This window comes from Quercus lobata, chromosome 10, assembly GCF_001633185.2.
Source record: "Quercus lobata isolate SW786 chromosome 10, ValleyOak3.0 Primary Assembly, whole genome shotgun sequence".
NCBI lineage: Eukaryota > Viridiplantae > Streptophyta > Magnoliopsida > Fagales > Fagaceae > Quercus > Quercus lobata.
In genome coordinates, this window is record NC_044913.1 from 44196737 (window position 1) to 44210818 (window position 14082).

Below are 14082 nucleotides of genomic sequence, written 5' to 3' on the forward strand. Positions count from 1 at the left end.
TCTGATCCCCTCTTCATGGGGATTTCCTTCTCTTATATAGCCTCCTTAAATTGATAAGGACCTTACACTTATTAACCATCTGGACCTTCACTTGAGTGCCTGTCCCATCGAACATCTTCCTTATCTTTCTGTGAGTTGCACTGGTCAATGTAACACTGTTCGCCTGTCTTCTCCACAGTAGTTTTCTTGCATTTAATGTGGCAATTGTGGCTTTTTCCTGACGTCTTACATTTTCCTCTTTCCTGCTGTGTGAAGCTCATCCTACTACCCACGTTCGTTTGGGATGGTTCTTCACTGTGGAAGGAACGCACATTGGGCCCATATTTGTGTGTCCGAGGGGACATTCCTCCTCGAACGTCTTTTAAAACAAACTAGGCTTTACAGGATTGGGCCAGAAGTCTTTTGGGCCCCTATTCCCCTTTGGGTCATGGTGGGGCTTCGTGTGGGGCCCCAGGCCCATTGTTGACTTTGGGAATTTCACCTCTACAATAAGTAACAATAACTTGCCATCTTAGATCTATTGTAAAAATATTGTGGATTCATTACTTAAAAGAGTAATACTATAGTTACAAACTATTTTACAACATTTTTACAAATTATTCATTTGGCAAATTCTTACTAGTTCTAATATAGGCCCCATACTAATATCACACTTTTGCTTACCAATAATTATTTAGAAAACGTTAAAGCCACATCAGCTGATTGTAAACATGTTGTAAAAAAGTTTGTATCTGTAGCATTACTTTACTTAAAAATCATGTTTGGCTAATACAAGATATTATTAAGACTTTTCAAAAATATCCAAACTCATTCTAAGCACAAACAATACTTATGATCTGTTGGGGATTAGATTATAAGCTAGTTTTAGCTTCTTCTTCTTTTTGTTATACTTTCAGCAAAACGTCAATCAACTTCTTTTATTTCGTTCCCACAAAAAATAAAATTTAAAAAATTTTAAAAAAAAAAAACTTATTTTATTTGGCTTTTAGCTTTTATCAACGATACTTTCAATAAATAAATAAAAAAATAGATAAGTTATTTCTAAACAGAATTTTAGTATGCGTTTGACATTAAATTAGAAGCTGCCTTTTTGCTTGTTTTATTTTTATGTACTATTTTTGGATTCTACATTGCTTTTGTCTCATGTTATGCAAATAAGCTAGCTACCGGAAATAAGTCATTCTCAAACAAACACTTAACACCATTTAAAAGTTTCATACTCCTCGAAGTCATATGCTTCCTTTCAACTGTTTGTCTTAACTGCACGTCTCACAATTACATCATACCAAGTATATAATTTATATGTGCAAGGGAGCATTCAGATAGCCAATGGCAGCAAAATAGCTAGCAAAGATGAATAATGAAGTATGAGGGATTGGGGAATTTTAAATGTTTATGCTCAGTGGGCAAATTGAATATTTTTGAAAAGTTTTGGATGTCCATGACATTAACCCAAATCTCAATAGTAGATTTTTGTATTTTACTCAAAAAAAAAAAAATATAATAAATAAGTCATTCTATCATACATACATTTTTTAGGCCAAAATATACCTTTAGTCCCTAAAGTTCACATATTGAACACTTTTTGTGAGAGACCGCACCCCCGGCCCCTTTTTTAGGATGTTGGACCAAACCCACGTAAATGGGTGGAATCGTGTTATTACCTCTCAAAATAGAGATTCGACTAGTTATATTTTTCCCTTTAAATTAAGGGTTTTATGATGAAGTTGTCACTTATTTAATTATTGGAATAAATAAGAAAACCAAAATTGAAAAATTCCTCATTTTATTAATTTGTAATTAAATTTACATTGATCATAAGAAAATTATATGGCTTTGGTGTTAGATATAATCTAAGATAAAGTATATGACTTTATTTCCTAATTACAATCTAAAAATCGAAAATTACATGGATAAGCATTTGATCTACTAACCCTTGATCTAAGCTTGGAAGCTATGTTACAAGGTAGGAAGGTGTTAGGCACCCACCTTACCTAGTGAAACCGGTTTTCTAGACTATGGTGGCCAACATTCATATCACATCATCTAATATGTTATCAATCAATTTGCATGTTGAATTTAAAGTGTGTGCATGTGATAAACTCTAATTCAATTTATTAAGCATTTAATTTGGATTGAAAAATAAATTCTAGTGAATGTGTGTGGATGATGATATTCTAGATTCAAGAATTTAAAAGAATTATTAAACAAACATCTTTTTCATGTTTTCTGATGTGGATTTAAGATCGAAGCTAGTGTTATTCATAAACACGTGATGGACAACCAAGAACATATGAATAATACATAAGAACATTTAAAAACATTCAAACATATTCAAGAGAATTTAAATAATTACTATCATGCTTTAATCCTAAATTTTCATCATGACAACACAAAAAACAAGTTAGGGAAATGAATTATACTTTCATGCAAAATTCATATGGTGGAGGAGGAGACTCTTGGTAGAGGTCCTAAGAGTGAAGGAAAAGAAGAGTTAGGAGAGGAAGAGTGAGTTTCACTCAATACCTTGAGTCTCAGGAAGATCAAGATATGATAAGACTACTCAACTTCATTAGAACTCAAGAGAGGGGAAAAGAGGGTTTTTTTTTTTTTTTTTTTTTTCACTAGAACTCAAGAGAGGGGAAAAGAGGGTTTTTTTTTTTTTTTTTTATGTGCTCTAGAATGAAGGAGAGAAAGGGTTTATATAGTAGTGGTGGAGGAAATATGAATAGAAGGTCATTTAATGAGAGTTGACAAAGAATCATGAACCTAGACCTCATTTTAGCCTTGGGGGAAACCTGATGCATTAAATGGAAAGATTGGTGGGAGTGAGGTGCAAGCCAAAATTCGGTTTTCCCGTAGCTGCTGTAACAGCCTATAGAGCCAATTTCAAATAATCATATCTGACTAAATTCTGAACGGAATTGTCTCATTCTTGTGCTCAAATTGAAGCCTCATATGTCTAGTTTCTGAGAAAATTAACCTCATTCACATATTCAAAATAATTTGAGAGATATCGATGAAATTGTAAGTAAAGGTCATTTGTTAGAAAATGATTTCAACACAATTAACATTAATAAGTCCCAAATTAGCTTCCAATTAACATTAAATGGCTCCAATCACTCTCATTTCAGACTTAATTGGTTCCAAATTTACCATAATTAAAAGATAATTGCACAAATTACTCATTAAATAATTAAGGTTTAACTATCTAATTAATTAGGTGTATGCAACCCTACCATAAAATGTAGTCCTAACCAATCAAATTATGACACATCATCGTTCTTAAATTGATTATACTTATAACCAATTGAAATCAATTGTTTATAATAACATATAGTCGGATTCAATTTGTGATAGTGCATCTCAGCCATTAGAACTTGATTTGATGATAACATTTAATCTGATGGTCCGATTAGGACTTATGACCAGTTAATTTGATCGTTACAACATCAAGATCACTTTGGTGAAATGAGATTAAGGATGTAGTGACCAGAATCAATATGCATATTTTTAAAGTGAAATTACCCGTTTACCCTCCATGTGAGGTTAAATGCGGGTTGCAAAATAAGATGTCAACACTTTTAAAGTTTAAAAAACGAGCAATATTGGTCCCTTCATCTAGTTTTGTTAATTTTTTTGTGTATATGGCTAATGAAGTAATAAGGTGACATTTTTTTAATGACATGACAACTGAGTTTTTAGAGCAATGTTACATACATGAAAGTTTTGACAACATTGTTTACACCTGTTAATGTGAGAAGCTTGTATTGAAGTCAAATTTTTACTTACTACTATTAATCTACCACATTAGCAAGAGTCTTTTTTTTTTTTTTTTTTTGTGTGTATCTATTGACTTTTTTGAGTGTTTTTTTTTTTAAGAAAATTACACGATGCCAAATCACTCACACATACCCATCACCTGACCTGAATACGTATTGATTGAGCCCCAGTTTCACATTGTATCTTCTTCTACCAATGCCTTACTTTGTGATCAAGCTTTAAAGATGGTTACTAGGTCCATAGTTCCACATTTGAAGTGGTTTATCTATGGTAGTGATGAATCTCTTCATTCTATTCTTGTAATTGTAACTTAATTGTAAAATTTAGATCCCATCTCATTGTAGGAATTGGTTTCAATATAAGGTTGTATTTGCAAGTGAGTTTGATGGTAGATGCAGTTAAGCACTCGATCTTTGTGTGACCTTCGTTGAATTCCCTGTACACAATTTGGGCCCTTCCAACAAAATTGATTGGCGCATTTAGACAAACATGTCATATGCATTACGTAAACTTAACATTGATCAAGATTCCCTTGAGGTGACATTTTATTCATTGTAAAATTAGCATCAGTATGTATAAAGTCTTGCAAAATAGAAAAAGTTGCTCATTTTACACATTTTGAGCAAAAAAACATCAACATCAGTGGGTGTAAAATTGTGCATTTATATACAATTGCTACAGTAACTGTGTATATATGCACGGTTACTGTAACTCTTCTATCTATTTTTTTTTCTCTCTCCACTCCCTTGCCTTGTCAGACTCTCTCTCGCCCACTCTTCAAGGCCAAGAAGAAGAAGAAGAAGCCGACCATCACAACTAACCAACCACCACCACAACCAACCCATTACAACATCAATTTAATCCAAATAAAATCAACCCAAAATTAATGAAAATCATCACAAACCCAACTTAAAATCAACTCAAAATAAAACACAACAGAAAACCCATTTGGCAAAATACAAGTCAACCCAAAACCCAAGCTTGCCGCTGCCATGAGAGAGAGAGAGAGAGAGAGTGAGAGTGCATTGAGCCATGGAAGCTTGGTAGAGAGATTTTTTTTTTTTTTTTTTTTTTTTTTTTTTTTTTTTTTTTTTTTTTTTTTTTTTGAAGAGAGCACTGATTTGATTTGGGGAGAAAGAGTTTTTTTTTTTTTTTTTTTTTTTTTTTTTTAAGAAATGAAAAATAAGAAGAAGAAAGAAAGAATAACAAAAGAAAAAGAAGAAGAAGAAGAAAGACAGAAGATGCTGAAGAAGAAAAGCGTATAAGAAGAAAGAAGGAGAAGGAGAAAGAAGCAAGTAGAAAGAAGAAGGAGAAAAAGAAAGAGAGAGAGTGTTTCAGAGAAGTGAGGTACGGTGGTGGGGCCGTGTATGGATAAGGGAAATAATAATAAAAAAATGTGAAAAAATATTATTTTAATAAAATAGGGTATATTATAGATAATTTGATGCAGATTGGATGTTTTTGCAAATTGATCGTGTAAAATAGAAAAAGTGAGTTTTTTTTTTTTTGGTAAAATAGAAGGAAACTTTTGCACATATTGATGCTAATGCTCTAAATGTGGTGAACATTGCAACCACATTATTGTAATGTGAATAGTACAGTATTAGGTTCGATTATTTGTAACATAACATTACTATAATATAAGATTACCAAAAGTTCACATTATCATAAATTATGGTAATCTCATTACCTTATTAAATGATGGTAATCTTATATTGTCTATTTATAGGAATGTAATAATTTATACATGTGGAGGCAAGCGCCCGTGTGTGGGTTTTCAATTCCCCCTATTGTGCACGTCGTTGTACTCTAGGGAATACACCTAAGTTGAGTGGACTAGAGGTGGATGGTTTAGTGAGAGTCACCATTTGGTTTAGGTCAAGGAATCAAACTTAAGCCATTTGCAGAGGGCCTTTTATATCTAGAATCTAGGTCTGGAATTAAAGTGCAAGGATGGGATGGTACTAAGCACCTTGAAAGATGCTAAAGCAACCCTAGGAAAACTTTAGAATCCTAAACCATGCTTTTTTACAGCTAAATTACTTTTAAGTTAAACTAATGAAGTAGTCCAAGTCTAAGTGATTAGCCAATTTCCATAAAGCAAGAACTAATCTACACAAAATATATTTTAAAAAAAGACATCAATATAGAAAAAAGATAAAAGCATGTGTAGACACTCGATTTTGCACCCATAATTTAATCAAGGAAGATAACTAGAATGATCAATCAAATACCCAAAATTCATGATTGCATTACATGAATTAATTCATTCATTACATATCATAAAAATAATATTGAGATTCTAACGGTCATGACGGTATGCCGGATTTCCAAATCAGACCATCAGATTGAAAGATATCATGAGATCAAGTTTTCAGGGTCTGCATGCATTGTATGGGGTGAAGCCAATCACGTGTGATTAATTGAAATTAATTTTGATTGGTTAATGATTAAAATTAATTAAATGAATTTATGTGATTTGTGGAGTATTTTTCTTAAAGAAGCTGATAATATTTAAAGGCTGTAGATAATTAGGCTTTTAGGATAATTATATTCAAAATAATTATTTAAAAAAATCCTAATTATCACTTTGGAATGAGGTTTATTATGAAAATAACTCTAAAATCCGTCCAAATACAGTTTTAGAGTTAGAAAACAGTCAAAACACTTCAAAAACGTGCTAAGCAAGTAGCAAATTTCAGATTCACGTTCCAAGGGACTTTTGGCATAGTATAACTCAAAATTCGGACTGGGCTATTTCTGGAAAAGTTGTAGAGAATCGAATTTCCCTTCATCTAACAAAATTTCAGCTTAATTCGAATTTTGAGTAAAAATATATGATCAAAATAATGAAGTTTGTTTAGATCTGCAAAATCAACTTACTCTTATCCAAATCTCCTTTTTTTTTAGGATTTTCCCCATACTTTTTTTGCTTATTTTTTTCAGTATTCCAACATCTATAAATAGAGGATGCCTCACAAAATTCAGCACACTTTTTCACGCTTTTTGACCCCCCTCTTTCTGGCTCTTCTTCTCTGTTCCCTTACTCTTGCCTTAGGAATTTCTTTTCTGTAAGCAAAATTTAAAGAGAATTGAATAAATTTCTTTGAGTCCTAAAATATTAATTCATTAGAAGAGCACGCTTATGCAAGAGTATTATGTTTTTCTTTCTTTTCTTTTTCCGTTAGTTAGCATGTTTTTATGTTTGATGCATGAAAATGATTAAAATGTTTTATTATAACTTGTTCTTAATATATGATTGCCATGATTAGATGATTTAGATAATTGTTTATTTCAATTCTTTCTCTTTGACTTCAAAAATTGTAATGACTATCAAAATAGACACAAAACAGATCTGTATCTTCCTTAGATATAAATCTGACTTTTTTTTCAAACACAAAACAGATCAGTATCTTCTTTAGATACAGATTTGATTTTTTTTTTTTCAAATACAAAACAAATCTCTATCTTCCTTAGATGCAAATCTGAGTTTTTTTCAAACACAAAACAGATCTCTATCTTCTTTAAATACAGATCTGAATTTTTTTAAACACAAAACAGATCTGTATTTTCCTTAGATATAGATTTGAATTTTTTTCAAACACAAAACTGATCCATATCTTTCTTAGATGCAAATTTGACTTTTTTTCAAACACGAAAACTGATTTGTATCTTCCTCTGTATTTTTCCGGTCATAAAACTAGTCTAAAATTTTTTATGGAAAAGTTTTCTTTTTTATAAAGTTGCAAATTTTGAAATTTAAAAGAAAGGATTGAAAGTTAGGCTGTAGTTTTTTTTTTATATGTGATGCATGTAACATGGATTTATCTCATGAGTGCAGTTCCTCTTCTAAAAAAGTATTTTTCTTATTTTATTCATAAAAAACATATTTGATTTTTTTCTCTACAAATCTAGATTTTCTTATTCACAAAACAGATTTGATTTTTCTTAATAAAAATCACCATTTTTAACTTTGCTCCAAAGCAAAAACCTTGTTCTCTCTTTATATAAAAACATATATGATTTTCTTTACAAAACTATTTTTTTTTATCTACACAAAAATAGATCTGGTTTTTTATTTTTTTTATTTTTTTTTTACAAAAAACAGATCTGAATTGTTTCTAAAAAAAAAGGATACATTCATAAGATAAATATACCTAAATTAATTTCAGTCAATGTCTGTCATGTACGTTCAACATATCATTCATATCATGCAAAAAAGGGTATATTGGTCATTAGAGTTTAGAAGATCAGACTCTATTTGGGCAGAATGGGTGCCTAACACCTTCCTATTCCATAACCTAGCCCTGAACTTAGTTATTTTGGATAGGTAGATCTGTGCTTTGTCTTTCTTTTTATTTTTGGGTAGATTGTAATTAGGACAAAAAGTTTTGTATTCTTTTACATAGATTGTAACTAGGACTCAAAGTATTGTAAGGTTTAATTTACCAAGATTGTATTTATCATTATTCAATCAATGACAATGACGTATTTTTTGTATTTTATTTTTTCTTATTTTTTTGTATAAAAAAAAAGTGGCGACTCCATACCACTTATCAAAAAAGAGAGATGCCCTTAAAAGCACCCAAATCTTTTTTTTGAGGGCACCCTAATTTTGGTGGTCTCTCACAGCATGAAAACCACTACTAAACACCAATAAATGTTTAGGAAGAGGAAAGCCCAAAGCCTGGGCAAAAAACCTCTCCCCCAACCACATCATTGAAAATCACCACTAGACAAGATAGTTGCAATATAGAACACTATGAACCCTCCAAGCTCATAAGTCTAAGTGTACTTGAGCTCTCTAAGCTCCAGCTAACAACCCACCAAATAGATTGGATTTTGATGATAGCTTCTTAAGTTTCCAAGAACCTTCGCTCACTACTCACAAGGGTATGTGCATAGGTGAGATGAAAGGACTACAAATCTCAATTAAGGATTGAAAGAAATGAAAAAGAGATATGAAGTGTTTTGCTCAACAACTAAAAGTTCTCCCTTTTCTTACAAAGGGTAGCCTCTTTGATATTCAACTTATGTTCAAAGGTTTGCAATGACCCTTATCTAAAGGCATAGTATATATATATATATATTAACATTTTTTTGGCTTTAAAATTTATATACTTGGCCCCCCCTCCCCCAAAAAATTGACAAGCTGACCCATGAAATCTCAAAAATGGATAACAAGAAATTTTATTTTTATTTTTTTATTATATATTTTTAAAAAGCAAATATCTAGATAATAAGAAAAATATTTGGATAAATCATAAATCCGGTTTAAGCAAAAACAATAACAACAAATCAATTACAAATTCTAGTAAAACAAATCACAAAAACCCAATAACCTTTACCCAATTTCTCCTTCTCATTTGAGAGCTCTATGCCCCTCTCAAATGACTCCACCCCATAGCCACAAAGACAACTCCTATGCTATTGATCGCTCCATCCACACACAAGTTAATCACCAACGACTTAGATCAGTTGGTGTCTTTAACTTAACCCGTAAAAAAAATTAATCTATTTTTTGAATGATAGAATTTTCTTCCTTTTTTTAAAATGTTTTTTTAGCTTTGTGACACACTTGGCATGCATGCATAAATGGTAATGCAAGTGTGAAACAACAACAATCTATTGTTTTGTGCCTTACCTAAACTACCACCAAAACATGTGAATGATTAGTCTATTGGTAATAAACTTTGTGCCTTAACTAAATTAATGTAACGGCGGGAAAAACTTTATTATTTACTTACTTATAGACTAAAAATTACCATCCATTATAATGTGATTGTTTAAAAGATCTCTCTTGTTTTGTTTTTTATTTTTACTATGTTTTCAAACTTGCAATTTTTCAATGGAAAAATATCTCAACCTTACTAGGATACCAATAATTGCCTCACCCTTTTCTTTCGCTAAATATTAATGCATGATATTTATTAATCATTATTTTAGCTGTTTTATTAATATTATGCTTGACATGGATTTGAACCTTTAACTATAGTTTTTGTTTTTTGTTTTTTGTTTTTTTTTTTAAGAATCTTTTAACTATTTAAATAGCATTATGAAGTTATTAGTTATAGAATTATGTGAAAAGAATAATTTTTTTTTCATTTATAATGACGATAGAATATAATCAATCTAACCTTGGTCAAACCTTGAAAATATTAGGACATGCCAATTAACTTACAAAACTCTTGATTATAAATTGTTATTATTGATTTTTTTCAAAATAAGAAATACAAATAATTAAAAAAATTAATGCTAATAGTGCATCGTTGTCAACCTTTAGTATTGATATTCCAATTTTTTAAAATCTTTGAACAAAGAACTTCGGCCCCCTTAAGTTTGAAATTTGGTTCTGTCCTTACTCTTAATCACAAACATCAATCATAAAAAGTGCACAATTTCACCTTTGTATTTTAACATTCATCACAAAACATATAAACATGCAAGTATATATAATAGCATGTACAAATTAAGAAAGCTAGTAGGCATGAATTCTAATGGAAAAATGCTTCATATAAAGGGTGGACCTCATGGAAAGGAAAAACTTAAATGTTCAGATCATATGTCATGCTTGCCTCTTGGAAGCCTATTGTGTGCTCTATCCATAGAATGCATACACAATTAGCAAAAACACCCAAGAAAACAACAAATGGGCGAGCCATTAGCGGGACCGATGTAGGCTTGAGTGGTATTCATAGATCTATTGGATTGGATTTTGGACATGAATAAACAAAGGGATGTGTTAACAGACACTATATGGTGCTTGTTAAAAAATTGTTTTATGTCATATATATATATATATATATATTTTTTTTTTTTTTATGTCAATTTTTTTACTGGCTTTATAGGGTGTGGAGCTAGTGGATCCAATTTTTGGGTTCCCCTTATCTCTTTAGTTGTATTTCTCATCAATTTATTACAACTTTTATATTAACTGGACCCTTTAATAACTCATCTTTAAAGAGCACCTTACGGTGCCATTAACATTTACCATAAAGAAATAAACAAACAAAACCCCTTAGGTAGGTCCCTAGCTCTCATGTAATTGATTCTAAAAAAAAAAAAGCTCTCGTAATCAAATGTGCCTAAACCCAATCATGAGATCCTACTCACGGGGGATGCTTAAGAAACTAAATAATCAATCAAATAATACATCATCCTAAACATGTTAAATCCCAGTTTAGCAAAAAAAAAAAAAAAATGGACATTTAAATCCCATTTGTCTAAACAAAACATGGAAGATAACATCAAATTGCACATACATGCACATGGATGTCATAAAATAAATAAGCATGTCATGTCACAAGTGGGCTGTATTGTTGAGAAAGTCTGGGAAAGTGAATTGGTTGTATCGCAGATGATTAATGAATGAGCTAGACATTTTGGATGGGCTTTGCTTCCTCGGCTCTCCTACTTGGGCTTGGACCTTTAGATAGTTTCTTATGCCCTTTTAATAGAGATAATATCCATAGGCTTCAAATGTCAGTGAGATAAATATGTAACATAAGATAAATAATTACTGTGAAGTAATATAATTTCCCATGGGTCTTATTTTTAATAAATGATTGTCATGGGTTTTGAATAATAGTGAGGTAAATAGTGATTGAGGTAACTCGCCAAGTATCATCGGTTATCGGCTTTTTTTTTAGAGAAAGTTTCAACCTATGGCATCCGCTCATGATGATAGCTCTTTATCATCAGACCAAGACACCAATCAGTTTTTGGTGTAGGCGGGGATCAAACCCCAGATTTCTTATACAACCATCAGAGACTTTACCAATTGATCTAACTGGAACCCACTCGGTTATCGGCTTTGAATTAAATGTTTGCCAAACAATAGTTGTCTTGGGCTTTGTTATAATTTGTCAAGCATGGATAGTCCTGGTATTTTGATATGAATATTGCCAAGCATGGATTGTTTTGGTTTTTTTATATTAATATTGCCAAGCATGGATCATCTTGGTATTTTGACACTAGGCGTGTCCCAAAATCCTTTGGTAGTGAGCTAATGGTAAATATTTTTGTCATGATTCATTGGACAAGGGTTTGAATAAAATGAAGTGTATGTGCTGGGCTCATAGGGCCAATTTTGGACTTTTCCAAATAGCGATATAAAATTAGTTAGAATTTGAGGCTTTGGGCTTTTTTGTGATGATTTATATATTTGTGGCAGAAATTAGGTAATGAGATGAGAAATAATTGTAGAGGCCCAAAATAATTTGTGAAGGATATTTGGGTTTTTTTTTTTAAAATTTTTTTGGTCAGTTGGTAAATAAGATCAAATAGGAGTAGGGCATGTGGCATGTGCGAAAAATTTTACCTCAACGCTAGCTAACTTCAAAAGCTCATTACTTTCATCACATAACTCCAAATAATGCAAGGCCGGATTCATTGGAATGTACACTACGAGATCTTTCTAACAACAATAAGAACACAAAAACAAAATTTGTTAAAGCCTCTAACAAAGTGCATAAAGTTGGTACAACAAAACTGGAAAAATTGGATCAAATCTAGGTTGGAAAGTGTCGAAATGTGCTAGAAAAGAGCAAAACCCGCTAGGCCCAGACTAAGCCTGGGCCTGGCACTCTACTCCCGTACTTGATCTAGGCCAGCACTCCTCCCTCTCGTCCTTAAGCACCAAAAGTCCACTAGAAGAATTCCAAACAATCTAGAATGCTCCATAAATCCCACCCCTCTTCCTAATTAAGGTCTTCATGGGTAATCACTCACACTTTCTTCTACAATTATAATTTTTTATTGCTTCTAATACTTGATTGACATGTTCTTTACATGAATATTGCTATGATTTTGTGATTATGCTACTTTGATTCCTACCATGAATGGTTTAGTCTACTCTTTAAATTGTAACTATTTGACTAACTTTCTCCAATCTATGGGTGCATATGTCGTAAATTAGGGACGTATGTGATTATTATCTTGTTTGGATATTGTTGTTTGTCTAAGACTTTGATGTTTTGTTTAATTATATTATTATGATGACTAATTAAAGTAAGATAAGATATGTAGTGGCGCTTAATGTTAGCCTTGTTAAACCTTGACGTAAGTTATCATATGAATCAAATCAGAGAATGTAAGATTAAATTAATAATTTAATTTAGTTCGGTGTCCCATTTGATAATGGAAAATTATTGTATACTCCAGGAGTATACTTCCTCCCTCTTACAGAGGGGTGGGCTCCAAGGAGGGAGCATATTTCCTGAGTTTGTAATAACAACCCTTTAATAACCTATATGTATGGTAAAGGTTCAACTAGGAGTTAAATACATGTCCCTAACTCTTCTTTTAAAAAACATACACATCCTTAATTATTTTGAAATCTTATGACCCCACCTAAAAGGTACTTAACATAAAATTGCTCATACTTCTGAAAGGTCACTATTATTAGACACAATACACACATATATTATAGTTTTTAGATTAAATAGTGTTTTTTTCAAATGTGTCAAATCATTCCATTGTATATAAAAGATAAGAGTTGAAGTATTAATAATCATTCTAAATTTAGCTTAAAAATAAGAAATTTTACAGGGTGGGAATAGATCAATGGATATATAATTAATAGAAAAATGTTAGTGGGAATGATGATGTTGGTTATCGTTATAGTCATTGAAGTTCAATCTACTGACCTTAACACATTTCATATTTGCTTTACAGAGTATGTTAGCCATTGCCAACATCATATAATGAAATTTGAGATGGAGTTATTTGGAGAGTGTGTTTTACAAAGTTTTTATCAATGCATGAATGAACAAGTACATCCTTATGACCCAGAATACAAGGCTGCTCAACTATGTCTGCATAATTGCCACAAAGAAGAAATAAAGCCCTCTAATTATGGAATTTGCTTACTAGTATGTTACAGATGGCATAAGAACTTTTAGATTTGGTAAATCTCTTTCTCTCTCTTTGTCCTTTAATGCACATATGCATGAGCAATAAGTCTGTGCCTTTTTGTAAGTCCAAGTCACTTATATTTAACTCATCCAAACATTGGCCTAGAATTTTGTCTTTAGCCTTTAACCTCATGGATTATGACATGATAAAGGATTTTTCACTTGGTTTTATGTACTAGGAACTAAATATGGTATACACAAATACATGTATGGGACCACCAAATATGGTATACACAAATTTGTAGCTTGAGAATTCAGTTTCTAGAGTCATGTATGCAAGGACCCTGTTGACACCCATTCATTCATCATTTGACCCAATGTAGTGTAAGTTGCTCTCCATATATGCATCAATTTCTTACTCAATTTCTTAACATCCTTTTGCACT